The 21,926-nt window shown below is 42.4% G+C and overlaps 2 long non-coding RNA genes across 6 annotated transcripts; one reads left to right on the top strand and one right to left on the bottom strand.

Moving 5' to 3' along the window:
• Positions 1 to 272: 272 nt before the first annotated feature.
• On the bottom strand, positions 273 to 17,935 carry LOC143435052 (uncharacterized). Of its 5 annotated transcripts, none has more exons than XR_013105023.1 (4): positions 16,815 to 17,296; positions 13,928 to 14,039; positions 4,200 to 9,168; positions 273 to 2,562 (listed from the first exon to the last, which is right to left on the bottom strand). It is a non-coding gene; the product is annotated as an uncharacterized LOC143435052 (long non-coding RNA). The 5 variants fall into 5 exon arrangements; XR_013105025.1 differs by lacking the exons at positions 273 to 2,562; positions 16,815 to 17,296 and adding exons at positions 17,305 to 17,373; positions 17,457 to 17,935 and having other exon boundaries at positions 3,915 to 9,168; positions 9,614 to 14,039; XR_013105024.1 differs by lacking the exons at positions 273 to 2,562; positions 16,815 to 17,296 and adding exons at positions 17,305 to 17,373; positions 17,457 to 17,935 and having other exon boundaries at positions 3,915 to 9,168.
• LOC143435053 (uncharacterized) lies at positions 17,128 to 20,685 on the top strand. Its single transcript, XR_013105026.1, has 2 exons — positions 17,128 to 17,513; positions 19,028 to 20,685. It is a non-coding gene; the product is annotated as an uncharacterized LOC143435053 (long non-coding RNA).
• The last annotated feature ends 1,241 nt before the right edge of the window (positions 20,686 to 21,926 follow it).

The raw sequence follows: 21,926 nt of genomic DNA, 5'->3' as shown, positions 1-21,926 counted from the left end.
ACCAGGTCCTTCAGTGCTTGATAAAACTATGGCATCAAAGCCCCGACAATAAGAAGCTCTTATTGCCAATAAACACATAAAATCTAAGGCTTTGTGAATATTAATATTTTGGAGATATGTAGGTGAACGTATCACTATTCTTGAACAGCATATGTTCACACTTCTTCATTTCACTTAATGAAGTTCTTTTTCTTGTGGTTTCAGCGGGAGATGTCTTGGGGTAAGAGAACAAGACCTGGATTTATGTGAATAGAATTTTTTATTTCATCGCTGAATTCAAATAGCATCTCCCTAGTGTGAAAGCAGATGGAAGAGCCTTTACTTGTGGTCAAAGGCACTGTGGCTGAGAACAAACCCTGCTTGGCAGGCAGATTTGAACAAATCCAGGAAGTGATTTAAGACATGACAAATCTCCTAGGACCAAATCTATTGACAGGTGCGTTTATTAACAACCTGTATACACTCAGACACAGTGACTCAGGGGAGCTAATTTTCATTCTGGCAAATCACAGTTTTTTTTTAAATTTCTTTTTTGGCCATTGACTATGTATGTAGGGATTAAAACCAACTTGGAAAACCCATCCCCAAAATAAGAATTTGTAAATTTCTTACATGCTGGCAGAAGAATGGCTCCTGACCTGGTTTTTGAGACTTCAGTGTATTTGAAAAGAATTGTTTTATAGAAGTAGCTAAATCTTGGTTTGCCATTTACTTTGTTAGTGCCAAAATGGCAATTTTAGCACCTCTTTTTCTCTGTTTTGTTTTTGGTTTTGTTTTTTGTTTTTTGTTTTTTCGAGACAGGGTTTCTCTGTGTAGCCCTGGCTGTCCTGGAACTCATTCTGTAGATCAGGCTGGCCTCGAACTCAGAAATCCGCCTGCCTCTGCCTCCCAAGTACTAGGATTAAAGGCATGCGCCACCACCGGCCCGGCTTAGCACCTCTAACAATGTAAATTTTCATTGATATATTGCCCCTGAAGAATGATGTAATTATACTATAATCTCATAAAATAAGAGTAATAATTAAAGAATGTTTGGAATCCAATTTGCTTTGCAAATGTAAGAGAGTAATGTTATTTTTATAGCCTATAACCAAATTTCTCCTATATTCTCAATAGAAATTAGGCAACAAGTTTATCCCTTCGTGCTTCTAGAGTCAAACTGGCTTTTGAACCCAAATAGGACCTAAGGCAGTAGTTCTCAACCTGTGGGTCGAGACCCCTTTGGGAGTCGAATGAACCTTTCATAAGAGGTCACCTACAACCATCAGAAAACACAGACATTTACATTATAATTCATAACAGTAGCAAAATTACAGTTATGAAGTAACGATAAAATAAATTTGTGTTTGGGGGTCACCATGACATAAGGAGCTATATTTGTTGCAGTATCAGGAAGGTTGAGAACCACTGGTCTAAGTAACACACACAAGTAGGAGACAGCAGAAAATCATAGTGTACTGGTAACAGCTTGCTGTTGTGGTCTATGCTGGGCTCAACTTTCTTTGTGGAACTTCTTGGATTATAATTTATTGATTTTCTTCTCAGTTTTTTTTTTCACTTTCACCTATAAATGCATTGCCTGAAATCTGCAGAGTGCAGGTGGGTTAGGTGCACAGAGTTTCCTGAGCTGAGTGAGAGCTTTGAGCTGAACATTGCAGAGGATACACTGAATACATCAATGACATCACCTCCCAGCCGCTTAAAGCTACCCAGGTCTCTGTTTGCTTAGCAGGCTCTGGCTTCTGGTAAACAGTCATCTTGTGCAAGAAACAGGACATAGATAGAAACAAAACCAGGTTCTGATCCAATAATCTAGGCTGGAACTCAAGACTTCTCCCCAGTCATTCTGTGCAATTCATGTAGCCGGATGAAAGGCCACAGTTTGAGAAATACTACACAGGAACTCCTGTCTCCATGGCACCTTCACAGTTAAAACTTTATTTTTTTAATACAAAGACTAAAGCAACTACTTTTTTCTTGACTAGAAGCAATCCTGTCTGACTCAATAAACACAAATGAATGGGTGAGAAAGACATGTCTTCTCTCTGAGGATTTGATGCTTCTGGCTCCTTCTTTACGGTGATTGGAGACATAAGGTGAGAGTAGATGTTGAGGTGTAATTTGGTCACAGAGAACACAGAAAGCAGTGCAGGAACGTAGGCCTAAGCTTTCAGTGGCTTACACTCGAATCACTCTTTCTGCATTGCTTTTTAAATCAGTAAGAAGCAGCCGGAGTCAGCCAATTAGTACATAAACAGAAAACCAGGAGGAGCACAGAGAACAATGACGTAGAGAAGCAGGGACCTAGACACACGTACTCACTGTTGAGTTGCATGTGTGCAGTGTACGAGAACAACCTTGAGCCTCATCCACAGGAACGCATCTTTTTCTCATTGTCCCAGACCTCACCAATTAAGTTAGACTGGCTAGTCAGAGAGCACCGAGGATCTTGTCTCCACTTCTCCAGATCTGAGATTGCAAGCATATGCCCCCAGACCTAGCTTTATGTTCTTGTGTGGCTGTCTTAGGGTTTCTGCTGCTGCTGCAAGGAAACACCGTGACCTAAAAAGGAAAGAAGGGGCGGAAAAGAGTTTATTCAACTTATATTTCCATATCACAATTTATCTACAAAGGAAGTTGGGACAGGAACTCAAGCAGGGCAGGCTCCTGGTGCAGGAGCTGATGCAGAAGCCATAGAGGCATGTTGCTTACTGGCTTGCTGTATGTAGCTTGCTCAACCTGCTTTCTTACAGGACCCAGGACCACCAGCCCAGGGGTGGACCTACCCACCACTGGCTGGACCTTCCCCCATTGATCACTAATTAAGGAAATGCCTTACAGCTGTATCTTATGGAGGCATTTTTCTCAAATGAGGCTCTCTCTTTGTTGAATTTTGTTTGTGTCAAGTTGACAGTCAGTACAGTGACTTTAAAAAACAAGCATAGATCATTAGTATTTCTTCGAGGGGTCACTTGAGTATCAGTGGTACGAGTGGAGCCCACTGTAGATGGCATGACATAAGTTATGCAGCTTATAGTAGTCTACCTGTGGTAGGCACCTAGGAGAAAATGGAATCATGCCTCTCAGAGCTTCTAGGTAAGTGGACAATGTTTCTGGTGTACCTACTGGTATGTGCCCAGCATAGAACAGGGAATATTGTAACCTGACTCACATTCTGTGTTGTCTACTTGCACATGGCTTTACCATGTGTTTTTCGGAGCCAACGTGGAGTTGACTCTTAAGTGTCTGGGTGTGGGCTGAAGAGATGGCTCAGTGGGTAAGAGCACTGACTGCTCGATCTTTCAGAGGTCCTGACTTCAATTCCCAGCAACCACATGGTGGCTCACAACTATCTGTAATGGTGTCTGGTGCCCTCTTCTGGTGTGTCTGAAGAGAGCAATGGTGGTGTACTCAAATGCATAAAGTAAATAAATAAATAAATCTGTTTTTAAAAAGTGTCTGGGTGGGTATACTGGATACACTCTTTGTAGTAATCTGGGTTTTCACTCTCTTTGAGGGGCTCTCTCTCTCTCTCTCTCTCTCTCTCTCTCTCTCAAAGATTTAAGATCTTTTAAGATTTATTTATTTACTTATTATATATACAGTATTCTGCCTGCATGTATGTCTACAGACCAGAAGAGAGCACCAGATGTCAATATAGATGGTTGTGGGCCACCATGTGGTTGCTGGGAATTGAACTCAGGACCTCTGGAAGATTAGCCAGTGCTCTTAATCTCTGAGCCATCCCTCCAGCCCGCCCCCCTCCCCCCAACTATATCTCTTAACTCAGAGAGATTAACATGCTAATTGCTGCAGATCACTGAATTCTAGGTTAAAACTCAAAAGCAAAGCAAAACAAAGCAAAACAAAACAAAAAGTTTCGAGTTAAATTGTGTGTAAGAAAGAACACTGGGAACATTAATGTGCTGATTTAATTGGCATGGTGACCAAATAACAGACAGAAACAACTTCAGGGAGGAAGATTATTTTGGCTCACAGTTTCAGAGTGTTGTGGTAAGAAGGGTAATGCAAAGACGCTCACACCGTCGTGGACAGGACACAGAGTGGAGAAGTAACAGAAAGAGGCCAGGGCAGGATACATAGGCCCCAGAGAATTCAACCAGGCTCCACCTTCCATAGTTCCACCACCTCCAAATAGTGTATTAAAAACCCATCAATGGATTAAACCCAGTCATTACCTCAAAGCCCTTATGATTCAATCTTCTCTGGCAATGAAATACCCTCCGGGGGAAAATGGAGCAACATATCAGGTTCAGAGATTTTTGAAGAGGACAAAAGCCAAGTTAAATACAAGACTTAATTGGCAGAACCATGGACATGAGTCTCTCCTTTCAAATCTTCTGCAAAAGTGGCCCGGGGCGATTCCTCACTTGCTTCTGTGTGGACTTCTGAGCTCTGATTGCACAAGCAGTCTCAACAGTATACTTGGTGCTGAATGCCACACTCTCTTCCCTGTCCTTCAATGTCTACGTTTTGACTGTGCCTCCTTCCCACACGAAAGATACCAGTCTCTTTGGCGGCTTCTGATTGTATCTTCTAGTTCCTTTATGTCCCATTTGTACTTAACTGTGCTCTGCAAAAAACCTGTTGAATCAAGCTTGCCTGGAGGATGATAAATCCTTTCTCTACAAGCATTGTGTTCAGAGGCCTGTGGAGTCTTCTACGACACCCTAACTATGTTGAGACCTCCCAATTAATGGAGCTTGGAAAGTAGTGTTTTTAATGAGAGTCAGGGAGCTGAGATCACAGGGCCAGTGCCTTGGGGTGCAATAACTGTTTTCAGCAGCAATTCATTCTGTGCTCTTTGTATTTGGTTGCCTTCGGATTACTTCACAGCCAGTAGCACTCAGAAGGGACATATATTTTGGAAAAATAAAAAAGAGCGTCCTGCCTTTTATTAAAGCTTTCTATATATAATGAAGCACAAATGTTCTGGGCTTTTCTCCACCTAACTTTCCCCATCTTTACTGTAGCCATTGTCAGCTGTGGATACAATGTTGCAAGCAATGACGAGGTTGTGTAGTGGTTCACAGTGTAGGAGACTGCAGGCTGCATTCCCTTTCAGATAGCAAGCTATCCAACTCACCTTCAGTATGGATCTGGAGCCACCTACATGCGACTCTGACTCTTTCTCTTTGTCATTTTTAGGTAGGCAGCTTGTACATTCTACAACTAATCAAGAAGCAGCCATATGCAGTCAATATGCCCCTGGTGGGGCGGGTACAGTGAATGAGGGCAACCCAGTTGTACTGAGTCAGAATATCTAAAGAGGCAACATTACACTTTAATAAGCTTCTCAGATCCCTGTTATTGTTAAAGTTTGTAAAGCACCGCCCGGGAACCATGGTTCTCAACCTGTGGGTCGCGACCCCTTTAGCAACCCTGGTTCTGGAAATACACCATGATTCGTAACAGCAGTGAAATTACAGTCATGAAGTAGCAATGGCAATAATTTTATGATTGGTGGGTTACTACGACACAAGGAACTGTCTTAAGGGGTTGCAGCGTTAGGGAGATTAGGAAAAGAAATGGTGAACCTCATCTGAGCGTCTGTGCCATTCCCCGATCTTTGGTTTCTCAGCTTCGTGGAAGCTGTGGATCAATCAGAACACGCCAGCCCCATTCGAGACCTGTCCTTCTAAGCAGGCCTCTCCTGCTCTCTCAAGTTGCACATCTCAAGCACATGATTCCTTTGGCAACATTCATGTGCGTTGTACCACCAGCCTTTGTCTAGGACATTCATCTCTGGTCCAGTCTTGTTTCCATCTTTAGTGTGACAAATCTGATGACCGAAAGCAACTTTTAAAGGAAAGAGATTATTGGCTTCTGTTTCCAGGTCATAAGCCATCATTGAGGGGACTCAGGATAGGAACTTGCAAGCGGGAACCACAGAAGAAGGTAGCTTGCTGGCTTTCTTTGGGGCTCACTCAATGGTGCATACCCAGCTACTTACGCAGTAGGTGAACTTTACTACAGGGCCCAGCATTGCCTGCCCAGGGATGGTATTGTTTACAGTGGGCAGGGTCCTTTTATACCAATTAATCACCAAGATAGTGCCCCACAGACATCCCTACAGGCCATTCTATTCAATTTCTTGATTGAGGCGCCACCTCTCAGATGACTCTAGGCTGTGTCAAGTTACAATTAAGGGCTATTCAGGACAATAACCATCTAATTGGCTCTGATATCTTTTTCTTTAAAAAAAAAAAAAGAGGAAAGAAAGAGAACAACAAAACTCTCCTCTCTGATGTGTGTGTGTGTGTGTGTGTGTGTGTGTGTGTATGTGTGTGTGTAGGGCAGTATGTGCCATGGCATGCATTGTATGTCAGAGGATAACCTTGGGTTTTGGCTTTTGCCTTATCCCTTGTTTGAGAAAAGAGTCTCTTGTTACCTGCTGCATACACTAGGCTAGCTGGTACATGAGCCCTGGGGATTCTCCCGCCTCCACAGTCCTAACCATAGGAATGCTAAAATAACTGTTGTGAGCTACTGCATCCAGTTTTTAATGTAAGATCTAGAGATCCAAATTCAGCTACCTATGCTTGCTTGAGTAGTTTACCCACTGAGCTCCCAGCTCAGTTTTGGTATTTTAATAAAGAAAAAAAAAATCTCTTCTTCTGAAGAGACATGGTTTGAGTCTAAAAATGCTCCTTAGAGGCTTGATTGTAGGCTAGCAGGCTTTTGAAAGGTGACTGGCTCATGAAGGCCCTATTTCACCAATGGATTAATCCTTGATGATTTCATAGCTGAATGGATTACTAGAAGTCCTGGGAGAAGTGGGTCATCAAAGGAAGCCTTTCTTTTCTTTTCCTTTTCTTCTCTTCTCCTTTCCTTTCTCTTTCTTTCCCTTTCTCTCTCTCTCTCTCTCTCTCTCTCTCTCTCTCTCTCTCTCTCTTTCTTTCTTTCTTTCTGGTTTTTCAAGACAGAATTTCTCTGTGTAGTCCGGGCTGTCCTGGAACTCACTCTGTAGACCAGGCTGGCCTCAAACTCAGAAATCTGCCTGCCTCTGACTCCTGAGTGCTGGGATTAAAGGCGTGCGCCACCACTGCCCGGCTTCTAGGCCTGAGGGAAGCCTTTCAAGAGTGCATCTTATCCTTGCCCTCTTCCTTTCTCTGCATCTTTCTGCTTAGCTGTGACGAGATGGGAAATCTCCCTTTGAGCCATGCCCTTAAAAGCAGTGGCATAGACTGGCTGATCATGGACTGAAAAGACTCTGAACCTACAAGTCAAATCTTTCCTTCCAAGTTGTTTTCTCAGGATTTTGTGGTAGGGCTGCAGAGTGACCCACACGGACACCGTAGACATGGCTAGCACTTAGAATCAGGATTTAATAATGTAATGTAGCACCCAGAGGCATGTTCATAATAGCAAAAGTTGATATGGACTGGAAAGCACCTTGCTTCAATCTTTTCTAAGCACTGCATTAACATTTAACCCTTCAAAACAGCACTTTGCAGCCAGGCAGTGGTGGTACATGCCTTTAATCCCAGCACTTGGGTGGGAGGCAGAGGCAGGCAGATTTCTGAGTTCGAGGCCAGCCTGGTCTACAGAGTGAGTTCTAGGACAGCCAGGGTTACACAGAGAAACCCTGTCTCGAAAAAAACAAAAACAAACAAACAAAAAACCCCAGCACTTTGCAATAAATGTTTTACTATTCTCATTTTACAGATTAATTTACTGGAGGATAGAACTTGCCCAGCAGTTTATAGGTGACTCTGTGACTGGAAGTCACACAGTTAGGGAGCCTTAGAGCTAAAGTGCTGTTAGTTATGAGTACTGTGTCATACTAGAAATACAGTGTGTGTGTATGTGTGTGTGTGTGAGAGAGAGAGAGAGAGAGAGAGAGAGAGAGAGAGATGTTAAGAGGGAGACTACAAGACAGAAATTAGGTCAGAAAAACAAGATGTTCAGAAATCCTGCACTGGAGTGTGTTTTGGGGGGTGAGGGGTGGAGGGAGTTGAAAGACATCATAAGCAGCAAGCTAGGCAGAATTCCAGGAAGAAATCCCTTCTGTGTGTGTGTGTGTGTGTGTGTGTGTGTGTGTGTGTGTGTGTGCACGCAAGTGTGCCTGTGTGTGTGCATGTGCACATGAGCATTGTGTGTGTTCTCTTACTCCTTCTTTGACTTCTTATAAAGCAGTAGGAATGGCATATAATTATCAATGGTTCTGGTCCCCCCCCCCCACATTAAATACCTTCTTTTGGAGTCGGTACCAGCCAGTACCAGCTGAGACCTGCCTCTGTTTGATAGACAAGTAGAGGATGTAGGATTAGACAGGAAAGCTGGGATCAGAGTGCATTTAAAGACATGAGAAAGAGTGGGTATACATACACTGTGAAGCAGCATGGGGTTCACAGCGGGAATGCTGAAAGAGAAGATAACTGTACTGTGATGACTGTTCTTAGGATCTGAGCCCAGAACAGCTACTAAACCTGTAATCCAGTCTCCACCAGCGAGCGGCAATTATTCTAATAATTCAGGTGGAGAGGGAACTATTGAATTACTGGAATAATTATCTCCATTTCCTTTCTTTCCTTGGAGAAGGAGAGAAGAAGGAGGGAAGGAGAGAGAGAGAGAGAGAAGGAAGGAGGGAGGGAGAGAGAGAGAGAGTGAGTCTGGTCTGCTCATGTCAGTACATGCTACATTACTGGGCTGAAGCTGCCTTCTCAATCAATGTTTTGAATAAAATTTTTTTTTTCTGAGTTGATGTGGACCTTGGCAAGATCATGCTTCTGAAACTGATCTCTTTTACACTTTTTAGCTACCTTTCCCTTTCAGTCAGTGTCTTGATAGGTAATGGGAGCAGGGAGGGGACTAATTTGAAAAGAAAATGGCTATTTAGTGTCTCGTTTCATTTGCAAGTTACAATCAGTTTCTCTAGATTAGGAATGACTTCACAGAGTCTCCACTGAAGGCAGAAGCATGAATACCATGGTCTGATCTTCTGAAATCGACAGGTGGGCGATGCACTGGGTACTTGACGCCCTGTACAAATGAATATTTATATATCCAAATAGGTCTTGGTGCTGAGAGCTGACTTTGAAGGAGGGGCTGCTGTTCTCTGGGCCAGGGTTCCGTTGAGAGACACAAAGATCTTCTGTTTCATGCAGAGGGATTACTCCAGAGACTTTGGGAGTTTCAAGACAACTGAATGAAAGATAAGAAAGAGGATATCTTGAAAAAGATAGACTGGTCATCTCCACCGGGACTCTTCTGTATGGTACATTATTGGTTTCAAGGCAAGAGGTCATGAACATGTTTTTCTTCAAGACAGTAAACTCTCTGTTTTTGGAAGTGAATGGAAAGAAGGGGGGTGTTTTGGTTCCCTGTATTAGTTTTCAGAAATGAGTACAATGCATTTCAAACTATAATGCTACCAACTATCACTTACAGGTACCTGGATGGTTTAGAAGCTCCTAGGGAATCTCATCAAGATAAACAGACAATGTTCTGTGCTGCAGCAGGGTGAAGGGGATGTTTCTCAATGACATCAAGCAAACAGAAACAAATCAATAACTTTCCCTGACCCACAGCTATCAAAGGATCACACTAGATAGATGGAGAGCATAAAGAAAGGTTTGCAAAGAGTTACCTTACACAGGCTTGTTGTCATTGCTCGAGGTAAGACAGTATTTGGGATTAGTGACAAGTTTGGTAGATCTGCTCCCGCCAGAGTCCACCTTACTTGCCGCCTTCTTCTTCTTCTTCTTCTTCTTCTTCTTCTTCTTCTTCTTCTTCTTCTTCTTCTTCTTCTTCTTCTTCTTCTTCTTCTTCTCCTTATTTTTAAGATTTACTTATTTTATATATGTGAGGACACTGTAGCTGTCTTTAGACACACCAGAAGAAGGCAAATCCCATTACAGATGATTGTGAACTAACATGTGGTTGCTGGGAATTGAACTCAGGACCTTTGGAAAAGCAGTCGGGGCTCTTAACCTCTGAGCCATCTCTCCAGTCCCTTACTTGCCTTCTAACATGCTTTTCTGTACTGAAGAGGGTAGAGTGTTCACATCCCAGTTCCCAGACTCCTCACCCTCAGGGTTCTGCATTGGACTTACATTTATAGAACTGTGATATTGCATGAGTGCAAAGCTGAAAAGACAGACTGAAGTAGGGGCCATACTGTTGATGTTTCTACTATTGTTTTGCAACAAAACAAACAAACAAACAAACAAACAACAAACAAACCAGTCTTAGAGGCATTGCATTTTGGGTGTCAAGAGGCAGGCCACAGAAATATCCTTTTGTAGGTGAGAATAAAAACATTTCTGGCCTGTCGAGAAACCAACTTTCTGTCCAGGGGAGCTTCCACTCTGTGTGACTTCCTGATTTTGACACCAAGACTGTGGTTTAAGAGGTGACAGATTTCTAATCTTGGGAAAGCTAAGAGTTCCCTTGGTGATCCACTTCTACTACAGAGCTGTGGGAAGTATTTCTGAAATCTCCACCTTAGCCCATTTCCTTGGTTCTTCCAATGGTTAAGTGAGCTTTTTAAATGTCCTATAGTAAATCGCTCAATTCTCAATCTTGCTAGAATGGCTTATGTCCTATTCAGTAGAGCTATAATTAACTTTCGTTGGTACCCAGAAGGCTGGGGACAACAGACTAGAGAAATTAGAACTCCAAATTTCTTTGTTCTGACATGTTAGGTATGAAAAAATGCATCGATTAGGTCAGTGTTAAAGCATGAAAACTGGCATTGCCTGCCAGGCCATGGCAAAATTCTTAGCACCCATTGGTCACTTGAAATAAAGTATCCAGTGAAGGCAAAGAGAGAGTTGTTGGCATTTTGTTGATTTATGAACTCCGGTCTGACTGAACCCACTCAACGGACTCCACTGCAGCTCTCAGAGTCCTGTTCTTTCCCAATCAAAATCTAAACTTTTATATGAGAGACCTAGAGAGACTGTGGGTCCCATTTCATTAACCCACAGAGTCATACTGCATTCGTCTTCAGAATGCATCCATCAGCCCACTTTGGTACCTGGGGGTGGGAGGGTGGGAGAGGGATTGCAGGTAAGAATGAGGGATGCAGCCGGGTGGTGGTGGCGCACGCCTTTAATCCCAGCACTTGGGAGGCAGAGACAGATGGATTTCTGAGTTCAAGGCCAGCTTGGTCTACAGAGTGAGTTCCAGGACAGCCAGGGCTACACAGAGAAACCCTGTCTCAACAAAACAAAACAAGACAAAACAAAACAAAACAAATGAGGGATGCAAAGACTATGGTAGTGAAGGGTTGTTTCTCCTTACATTGAGAAAACATTTGAAAAAATATGTGCTAAGGATTGTAAACTTACTGTTTTGCGGTGCAGTCAGAAGGGAGGAGAGAGCAGGGAGGTTTTATGACTCCCTAGAAGGTTCATTCCTTCGACCACCTACAAGATGGATGCATTCTGATGAGGAATACAGTGTGACTGCATTCTGATGAGGAATACAGTGTGACTCTGTGGGTTGATGGAATGGGACCACAGTACCTCTAGTCTCTCATACAAAAGAACAGGACTCTGAGAGCTGCAATGGGCTTAGTCAAACCAGAGTCCATAAACTAACCAAATTCCATCAACTCTCTCTTGCCAGAGGTATCTTCTAGTCAATGATAAGCCTCATCAATCAGTTGCTTGGAGTCTTTTATCCTCCTCGACTTGCAACAGAGTAACACTCTACCAGGCTCCATAAGGACAGGTTCAGTACCTAAGGAGCCATAAGATTTTGCTCATTTATATCACCAACCCCCTCCAAGAGACTAGACAATAAGAATGTAAGATACAGAGAAGGAAGCAAAATTTTTCATCGGACTTGATTCCCTGGTATGGGGGCATTTCTGGAAGACTCTGAATTCATTTTCCTAGTTGGTACAACATGAAAAATGATTGTGACTCAGGCTGTCTTATCGACTGGACATAGAACCAAATGGTGGTGTACTCGGAAGGAAAGTGTATAGGGTGTTAGCATTTTGTCTAAGCTCCGCCCCACAGTTACCTGGCAACAGCCAGGTATGCCTGAGTTACTATAAAAGGGGCTGCTTGCCCTCTCCACTCTCTCTTGCTCTTGTTCTTGCCTTCTTGCTCCCACTCTGTCCCCTCACCCCTTCCTCCCTCATTCTCTCCTCATTCCCCTCCCCCCTGTCTTTACATGTGCTCATGGCCGGCCTCTACTTGTCTACTCCTCTGCTCTCTTTCTGTCTCCACTACCCTCTCAACTCCCCTCCCTATGCCCTAAATAAACTCTATTCTATGCTATACCTTCATCATGTGGCTGGTCCCTCAGGGGGAAGGAATGAATGCCTCAGCATGGGCCCTCAGAGGCACCTCCTTCCCCCATACCTGATTACACCTCCACCAAACATATCCCCTCTCTCTTTATCTTTTTATAAACGCATCACGGGGGAATTCCAAAGACTTAGAAGAGTCATTTATACATACATGCCACACATGAGCCAGCAACCCACCAAAGTGGCCCTTTAACCAATGCCTTGTGAATGGAAGGGTGAGAAGTGCATTCTCGGGGTGGGGGTGGGGAGTGTTGCAGTAGTCCTGTGTGGGAGAAAAGCAGAGGTAGATACTACTGAAACTCAGTGAGTCTGTTGACATGCTGGAGGAAGAGAAGAAATAATTCCAGAAGAAAGCATTTTAAAAATTGAATTCTACCCCCTCTGTGATAGCTTTCTGACACCTCATTTCCTTCCTAAGCATAACGCTAGTGAGTCTTATTTGCAGTGAGTCGGACAGCTCTGGCAGCAGGACAGACTGTCATTTTATCTTTGTTGGTAGTTAACTGATTATCGAGGTTTTAAAAATGAAGAGGTAGCCAGGTTACTAGGAAGACACACTTGAAGTTCATATATTCATGTCAATATGCATGTACACCTGTGTGTATGCATAAATGATTTAAAAAAAAATACTGTAGATCTGGAAAGCACTGTCACAAGTTGAGTTGCAAGGGTGAAATTACAAAGGCTTTAATCCAATTTTCAGACCTAAGAAGTTTATAAATCTGGAGCCACTGACTGAAGGGGAAGCCAGAGTCTTGAGCCCCTGTCAAGAGGAGCTACTTCCTATAACTTTAACTTTCTCAAATAGTCAAAGCTATTTGTTATCTGAGCTCTGCCCTGTGAAAAGGGAGAACTCAAGACCTGGGCCGGTATATTGGTATATTAATGTCCAGAGATGCAGAACACCACAGAGGTTCTTTGGAAGTGGCAAATGAATCGTGAGAGACAATGTATTTCTGCAGGTTTGTAAAGCCACCTTGTGATTGTTTTCCCAACTTCCGAATAATGTTTAGCAGCACATTGGCTTTGTGGTGTAAAGACTGTTAACGATTAAGTAACAGGTGGAACTAGAACCACAATGAGAAAACAAAGAAAAACACTATAATCCCCTGGAAATCAGAGATCAGCACTTCCCAGAAGGTTTTTAAAAAGTAAAGGGGACAGTAGTTTCCCTCAAATTTGCGTTTAACTCATCTATTTGGTCTTTACAAAAAAGCTATGGATCTTGGAGACATTGAGTCGCTTTAAACATTGTTCCATCAGATGGTGACACAATTGTATACACTGTTCTAGATGTTCAATCAGTGCAGCTTTTGTTCCTGGTATGCAGTTATTAAACTGGCAAATACTTCCTACCCTCTGTCTCAGTTAGTACAGTTAGTACAGGATACTAGCAGCAATTGTTCTTCACCTCACAGAGACAGTAGCTCATTTCACCACCTCTGGGCTGTGTCAACTACTAGGTTCTCAAGATGATTTTATGTCATTATTTTATTTATTTTCTTTTATATTAATTGATTGATTGAAGATGGGAGGGCATGTGCATACCACTATGTAAGTGTGGGTTTTTTGCTTCTACCATGTAGAGTCTAAGCATCCAACATGGTTGTCGAGCATAGTGGTAGATGTCTTTACCTGATGAGCCATCTCAGCTTGATGTTAGCTCCAAGGGTCATGGTCATCACACTGGAACATAGAACACAAACTTCTTGAACTGAAGGTTGTTGTCCCTTATGGGGTCAGGGAACTAAATGAAGAATTGCAAACCACAAGGTAATAGTAAAGCATTTCTGAACTTACAAATAACAAACGCCAATTCAAAAACCAAACACAATGAATCCTAACTATTTCTGGCAGCACTTTGCCCATAGAGCATCATGGTTCTGAGTGTAGAGCATGTACACTTTACACTGTGCGTGCTGTCAAGACACAGAATGCAAGTGAACACCTGAACACTGCCTGAACACTGTGGTCAGAGACTGTTCTATCTTGTGAACTGCAGTGTTTTTAACTGTACTTAACAAAGTTTTCTGTTCTTAGACAGCCATAATGGTTACATTACAAAACACAAGCAGACAAAGCCACATCTACTTTGTGTCTTTGGGTGTATTGTGTTACGGTGTTTGACTTTAAAACTTGTTATTTGAGTCGATGGCTTGAGTTCCATAACAAATCATCAAATGACTTCTGGCTTGGGAATAGGACAGATTTTTCAACAATTTTTAGAATAGTCCTAAACATACATCACCACTTTATACTCTGTTGGTGTAAAGCAATGTGACTGTCAGAATGTGGTCCAAGAAAGGAACTGAGTGAGGAGACACCTGAATGCTTGTGCAAAAGCTCCAAGAAAACAGACAAGGATCTGTGATCTCAGTCTCGTTAAAGCACAACATTGTTCTTAGAATGCGTTTTTGTGCTCCCCCCAGGTGTATCAGATAGGAGTGAGTTTACTTTAGATTATTCATTATCAATTAAATGTTTAACCTATCCTTTATATGCCTTTATGGAAAAATATGTTTTTCCCATGTGTAGCTCATACTTGTGATTGTATACTTTATTCATGTTATTTTTCTTAGTCTTCAGAGTATAAATTGTCCGATGCTCTGAATAAAGTTGGTTATCACGTGAGACTTTAATATACCTCGTTTATTAGCTCTATCCTCTCTCAGGTCCCACCACAGGTCTAGAGCTGTGACAGGGGCTCATGAAATGAAAATATCAATCAACTCTGACAAGAGCTGAAGGTGTTCTACATACTTCAGAAAAATATTAAGCCACACTGTCTATAAAAAATAAATTATGACCATCTCACCAGTGTGAAAATTTACCTTTACTTTAAATAAATTATATATATATATATGTGTATATATATATATATATATATATATATATATATATATATTTGTTTTAAAAACAAATCTCTTTATGATTTATTGTTTGTAGGTGTTACTTTACAGGAGAATATGCCTGGGGTCATGTAAAAATTTCTTGGGTGAAAAGACATCACAAGGGAAGAAAACTTAAGCTCTGACATAGAACAGCAGACACTGCTCACTGTGGTGATGACAAGACTGAGTGAAAGAAGTCTCATGTGCTCTTGGTCCATGATCTAAACTTATTTGTTTGTTTTTTAAGACAAAGTTTCTCTGTGTAGCCAAGGTTGTCCTGAAACTCACTCTGTAAACAGGCTGGCCTCAAACTCAAAAAAACTCAAAAAAAGTGCCTATATCTGCCTCCTGAGTGGTGAGATTAAAAGCACGCACCACCAGTGCCTGCATAGTCCATAATCTAGAATATATACATATATATACATATATACATACATATATATATATATATATATATATATATATATATATATATATATTCATAAAAAGGTAAAGTTTATGGAGGTCTGTCGAGGTTTGAGTAAGAATGGTCCCCATTAGCTCATGTATTTGAATGCTGAGTTACCAGGGTGCGGATTAGAAGAATTAGGAGGTGTGGCCTTGTTGGAGGAAGTATGGAAGTATGTCACTGGGGGTGGGCTTTGAGGCTTTAGAAGCTCATGCTAGGCCGGGTTCTCTCTCTCTCCCTCTCTGCAGATCAGGAGGTAGCTCTCAGCTACTGCTCTTGCACCGTGCATGCTGCCATGCTCCCTGCAAATGATGATACTGGACCAAACCTCTGAAACTCTAAGCCAGCCCCTAATTAAATGTTTTCTTTTATAAGAGTTGCCTTGGTCATGGTATCTCTTCACAGCACTAGAATAGGGACTAAGAAACTTGCTCTATCATGTTACATGACACAGAGGAGTTAAGGCTGAAAGTAGAATGGAGTTTTCAATCTAGACTTTGCAATGGGGAAGATTATCTTCATGGACACAATGTAACCATAGGATCTTTAAACTCAGAAGTTTAAGAATGTGCCTTGGAATTGTCTGACAACCCTGAAGTGCAGGGTCAGAGAATTTGGTTTAGTTGGTCCAGACAGGCCAAGAATTCCCCTTTGCCACATAGTCTAGCATATTTTCAGGCTCCAGGGACTAGGATATAACTTTGTTTTACTTATTCTGAGGAAATAAGGCACAAGGGCATGGGGAACAGATACCTAGGAATCCCTTCCCCACACTTTTTGTATCAAAATAGATTAAGTGGAGAGTCCATAGCTTTTTAAAAAATGATTGTGCTGTTAGTTCAGATGGGGTGGGCTTTCTGTACACTGAATATCAGAAGCATGGTTGGCTGGAATAGGCAGCTATGAAATTAGACAATCTCTTTGAATTATTTTCTACTGCCACTTTGAACTATAGACAAGCTTGTATCACAGTGTTTCGATGTTTTGAAACAGCTCTTAAATTCCTAGAGACAAAGAGAATGGCAACATATAAACCTTTGGGTTAGTCCACCTGTGTGCTCTTGTTAGAGATCAGGGAGCCCTCCCACAAACCGGAATCCTCAAAACCAGTTGCTTTTCTTTTACTTAAAAAAAAAAAAAAAAAAAAAAAAAAAAAAGAACCATTCAGTATTAAAAGCCTCACCTCAGACAAGGTCTCTTTATACACCCCAGATTGGCCTTGGAGTCTCCCCAACCTCTGCCTCAGCCTCCAATGCCAGGATGTCAGCTTTGTACCACCACACCTGGCTTAACCACTTTAAAATGAAAAGCATTCCTCTTGGCAGTTGCCCTCTCAAGTGCCTTACTCCTCCACAGCTAGTGGCCATCTGCTGCAGGCTCGCTCACCCAGCCCCTCTGGAGGTTGTGGCACAGTAATCCACCCAGACAGGTTCATGGGGGAAGCTATTCCTCACGAGAGCACTTTTGTTTTTGTTTTTACCTTGCTGCGTGACTGGCAACACATGCTTTGAGTATTTTCTGTGTCAAGAGTGTTAAGAGTTATGACCCCTGATACAGGACGCCGGGAACTTGGCATTTCACTGCTGACATGTTAGGACCTAAGTGTTTCTCCAGGAAATCCCTGGCTTTGCCCACGGGTAGCCTACAGAAGTTCTTTTTGTTCTTTTGCCCACCTGATGTCAAAGGCATCTGGACACAGCCTTCATCAACAGGTTAGTCTTCAGTATGTGTCTGGAGCCATACTGAAGAGGAAAAAGGGTAGGTTAGTCTGTAAGGTCAGGAGCAAGCCCCGCCCCACACTGCCTGTCTTCTTATGTGCACATACTTGCTGTCTTCCTGGCGATGCTGGAGACTCCTGATATCTCTTGCTCTCCAGTCTGAGGTGAGCCTCTTGGGTCCAGTTCCTGGCGTTGCCTGGAAACCTCTTTCTCCCGTTGAATTGAAGCATAGCTGTAGCACCTGTGACAACCAGGGATTTTCTTCAGTCTTGATTTTTCTAGTTTTATATGTTGCTGATCTTTATCCCAGCTTACACGCGATCATAGCAGTGTGTGTATTGATGTTGAGAAGCTCTTTAAATCCTCTGTGGACCAACAGTTGACATACCAAGTGCTAGAACATCAATGGTTAATACCCAGCCCCATCCCTGGAGAAAAATTGGAGCCGAATACCAGCTACTTATCTCACTCCAATACACTGACAGACTGAAAGGGTGGAGGGTTGATCTATATGTCATCTATTTCTTTATGGAGATCAAGGGGGTTCTTGGTTGCCTCATGAGAAGGGAGATGCTTTACCTGATTAACTACACTTTCCAAATATTACAGATAGGTAAATGACCCATAAAACCACGGTACCAGGATTGAATCTCAGGGGTGGGTAAATGGAAAAAAAAAATCACCACCTGGGACTTTCGTTTTTATTAAGAGAAGAAAATAAACAGGGCTAATTGCCTTTCCAGCCTTAGATTTTATGTTTTCTGGTATGAAGGAAAAGTATGACGTTTTAAACTCAGTGGGTGGCATCTAGCGCTCATTCTGGGTGGTGTCTCCTGGGTGTTTTTATACTGAGGAAGCTTGGAAGACCCTTCTGTTGGTCTCTCTTACCTGACTCCTCTTCTTCCCCGCCTCTCCTACTTCTCCCTTTGCTAATTCTGCATAGAGATGCCATGTGGGTCCCACTGCTGTGCTAATAATAGTGTTGGCTGCTATTAATCAAGCCAGTACCTCTTGCTAGGCACTAAGTGGACACCCTGGCTCCATCAGCTCCCTCATTCTTCAGTACAGCCTTCATGGAGGATGGCCTTATTTGTGTAATAAGCCCCGTCTGACATGTGGTTTAGTTGCTCCATTATGTCTTTTGTCAGCGCTGCAAATATTAATTTATTGACATTCTTAATATTTTCATGCTTGGCTTAAAATATATTGGTGAAAATGATGCTGGCCACTGGGAAAATTAAAAGTGGCAGACGAACTATGGGTAATTGGGGTTATGTTTCATTATTATTTTAAAAAGTCTTTCCTTGAGTAATGATTACCAGTGGCCAATGAAAGTTCTGGAAATGGTTGTTTGTTTCACATTGAAATTTAGCTGATTCCCTCTCTGCAGTAAAACAGATACTTGTGAGTAAGAGTAAGAGGCAGCCAGGTGCTGAGCTGTGAACTCAACTTCTCCTGGTAGGTTTGGTATTAGTCATCAATGCCTGATCACTTGAGAGAGCAAAACCACCATGGCGCTACTCTGAATTCCCCAGGGGAGGCCCTTCAGATTGTCTGCCAGAGCCAGCTTTTGGGATGGAGACAACTGGTTCTGGAGAGGATGCAGCCTACAAAGGCTGGGATTTGGTCCCTCCTGGACTGTGTATCACCTTGGCTTGTCCCTGTGCTTTGTACATAGGATTCTCCAGAATTCTGCTTCACAAGTAAAGCTCCGAAGGATGCTTACAAAGCCAGGGCTCTGGGGACTGGTGAAATGTTCCACAGGCAAGCAACCCAGTTGTCACACAAGAGTACGGAGCCAACTTGCTCAGGCACAGCCCCGAGAGCCCGGCCTTACATCATCCATGAAGCAGATTTCATCAGTTGTTCTGCCGTGGAGTCTGGAATCCCCAGCGCAACAGGACAGGAGGGGCTGGTAAACTGGGACTTAGGTGACCCTCACCCGTGGGACAATGAAAGGCAGCATCTGGAGGTACAGAATTCAACTGACAAGCTGGAATCACCCCACATCTTCTAAGATGACCTTAAAGGGAACCAGATTAAGTCTGTCAGAGGAATGAGGGCTATTGGAAGATGGGGGTTAGTAGAGAACAGAGAGTTACCAGAATAGTTCCCTCTTAGTTTTGTCAACATAAATAAGGTGCAATCAGCACTTTGGTCATTGATATTGTGAGGTGTGTGTGTGTGTGTGTGTGTGTGTGTGTGTGTGTATGATTAATTGGAAGATGAAAAGCTTCATTACTTTTTGATATTTACTCTAGTAGGCTGGATTATAGTTCTCAAAGACACCAAGTTTTAAACCTTAAGACCTATAAATGTCATTTGTTGTGTTGGTGCAAAACCACAATTCCCCGCTCCACCCCAAGAGGGCCCTGAGATAGTTTGTTCTAGAGCCAACTATGAGTTACCATGGCACAGATTTAGATTACCCCTAACTCCATGCTCCAACATGGAATCACTTTCATGAAGTTTTTATAGTAGCAGAACAAAGAATCATCAATCAAGGCACTTTTCAAATATATATTCAGCTTTACTGGCAGTTATTATAGGAAGGCGGAGAAATTTCAGCTAAGGGTCTTGGATGCTATCTGATGTCTCTTGGCCTTCCAGTAGGTAGAAACTATGGTTTCATTAAATTAATATAGTTCAAAAGACTTGTGTCTATTAGTCATGGGTTTTGGGCTTGATATATAGATGGACAGGGAAGGCTACTAAGGAGGCTCAAGATGGCCTATGATAAATTATAATTAAGCTCTAGACCTGCAACATTCCAACCTCTCACAGTCATTGACATTCTAATCAGCTAATCCAACCTCCAGAAGATCCAGTTGTACCTTCTTTCTGAAAATTACCATCCCCAATTAGAAAAGTATCTTCGCAGATCTTGAGATGGAGGTACTATTCACCCCACCTTACCCAGTACAGTCAACAATGTAATTTTCATAAGAGGGAAAGAGTGAGATGTAAAGGCAACAAGACCACCAGAAGCACATACTGGAGTGACATGGCCACAAGCCAAGGAATGCTCCAACCACCAGAAGCTGGAAGAGGCAAGCAACAGAATTTTTTAGCAGGGCTTTTGGAAGGACCATGGTCCTGCTGCTACCTCGACTGTTGTCCAGTGATACTGATTATGGACTTCTGCCCTCTGATACAGGGAGAGGATAAATGTCTGTTGTCTTCAGGCATAAGTCTGCGGTAATTTGTTATAGCAGTCACAAGAAACTGATCATTTAGATAACTTGAACTGGATGAGCGTCATCACTTCGGAGAAAACAGCAAATAGTCAATATGTTTCCTGTGCAGGGTGGATAATAAAGTAAGCCAGTGAAGAGACTTCTGTGGTCGACGTTGTATGATTTCCTAACATTCAGTTCATTACATAAGAAAAATTAATACACTACTGAAAAAATATAAGACACATTATTTACTGCATCCCGTTAGGATAACTCAGAAGGGGTAATAGCTGCAGAACCTTAATGGATTTTTCTAGCATATTTCAGGATGCAGTATTATATGTGTGTGTGTATCCATGTGGGTGTTCTCCTGTGTGCGGGTGTATATGTCAATGAAGGTAAAAGGTCATCCTTGGATGGCATTTGTATTTATTTATTTATTTATTTATTTATTTATTTATTTATTTATTAATTATTTATGTATTTATTGATGTATATGAGTACATTGTTACTGTCTTCAGACACACCAGAAGAGGGCCTCAGATCCTGTTACAGTTGGTTGTGAGCCACCATGTGGTTGCTGGGAATTGAAGTCAGGACCTCGGGAAGAGCAGCTGGTGCTCTTAACCACTGAGCCATCTCTCTAGCCTGGCATTTGTTTTTTACTGAGTGAGTTTCTCTCTGTCCTGGAAACTCAGTGATTTACCTAGGGTGGCAGGCCAGTGAGCCCTAAGGATTGTCTGCCAACATTAGCAGTGCATGCATGTACCTTTGTGCCCAGTGTTTATGGGGGTTCAGGGGACCACACTCAGATTCTGTGCTTGCATGGCAAGCATGTTACTGACTAAGCTTTCTCCCCAGCTGCAGGATGCAGAGTTCCTTGAGACCCATGTGAAGCAGGTCCAGACTTCCACAGCAACACTAAATGTAATGTCACGATCTGACACCAAATGTTACACTGTAATGGACTTGCTAGTCTTACCTGCTCTGACCACTTTTCTTGGTGGATTTTAGATTCCAGGTACATAGGAAACAATTTCTCTCTTCATTTTACAACTAGCACAAGACTGTTCTTAATACCCCAAGAGTATTTCTTGCTTTCAAAAAAGTTAAACATTGGCTTGGGAGCTGAGATGAATAAAAAGGCAGCAAATGATATGTTAATAAAAAAAAAAACCACCTCCATAAACCTAATGTATATGTGATTGAATTGAAAAAGTGTCAAACATCCGTCCATGGGTGCAGTTTACACAAAGCTGACCAGTGAGCATAAACAGAAACCACCCTCCATTACTTCTCCACGCAAAGGTCCCACGTGGTTTCTTCCTACCATTTCCAAACTGTTACTGTAACATCAGTTGGCAAATGTTTATCCTCAGCCCGAGAAGTGTGGATGGAGGC

The sequence above is a fragment of the Arvicanthis niloticus genome, chromosome 19 (genome assembly GCF_011762505.2).
Source record: "Arvicanthis niloticus isolate mArvNil1 chromosome 19, mArvNil1.pat.X, whole genome shotgun sequence".
Lineage (NCBI taxonomy): Eukaryota > Metazoa > Chordata > Mammalia > Rodentia > Muridae > Arvicanthis > Arvicanthis niloticus.
This window is presented reverse-complemented; position numbering and strand designations above follow the sequence as displayed.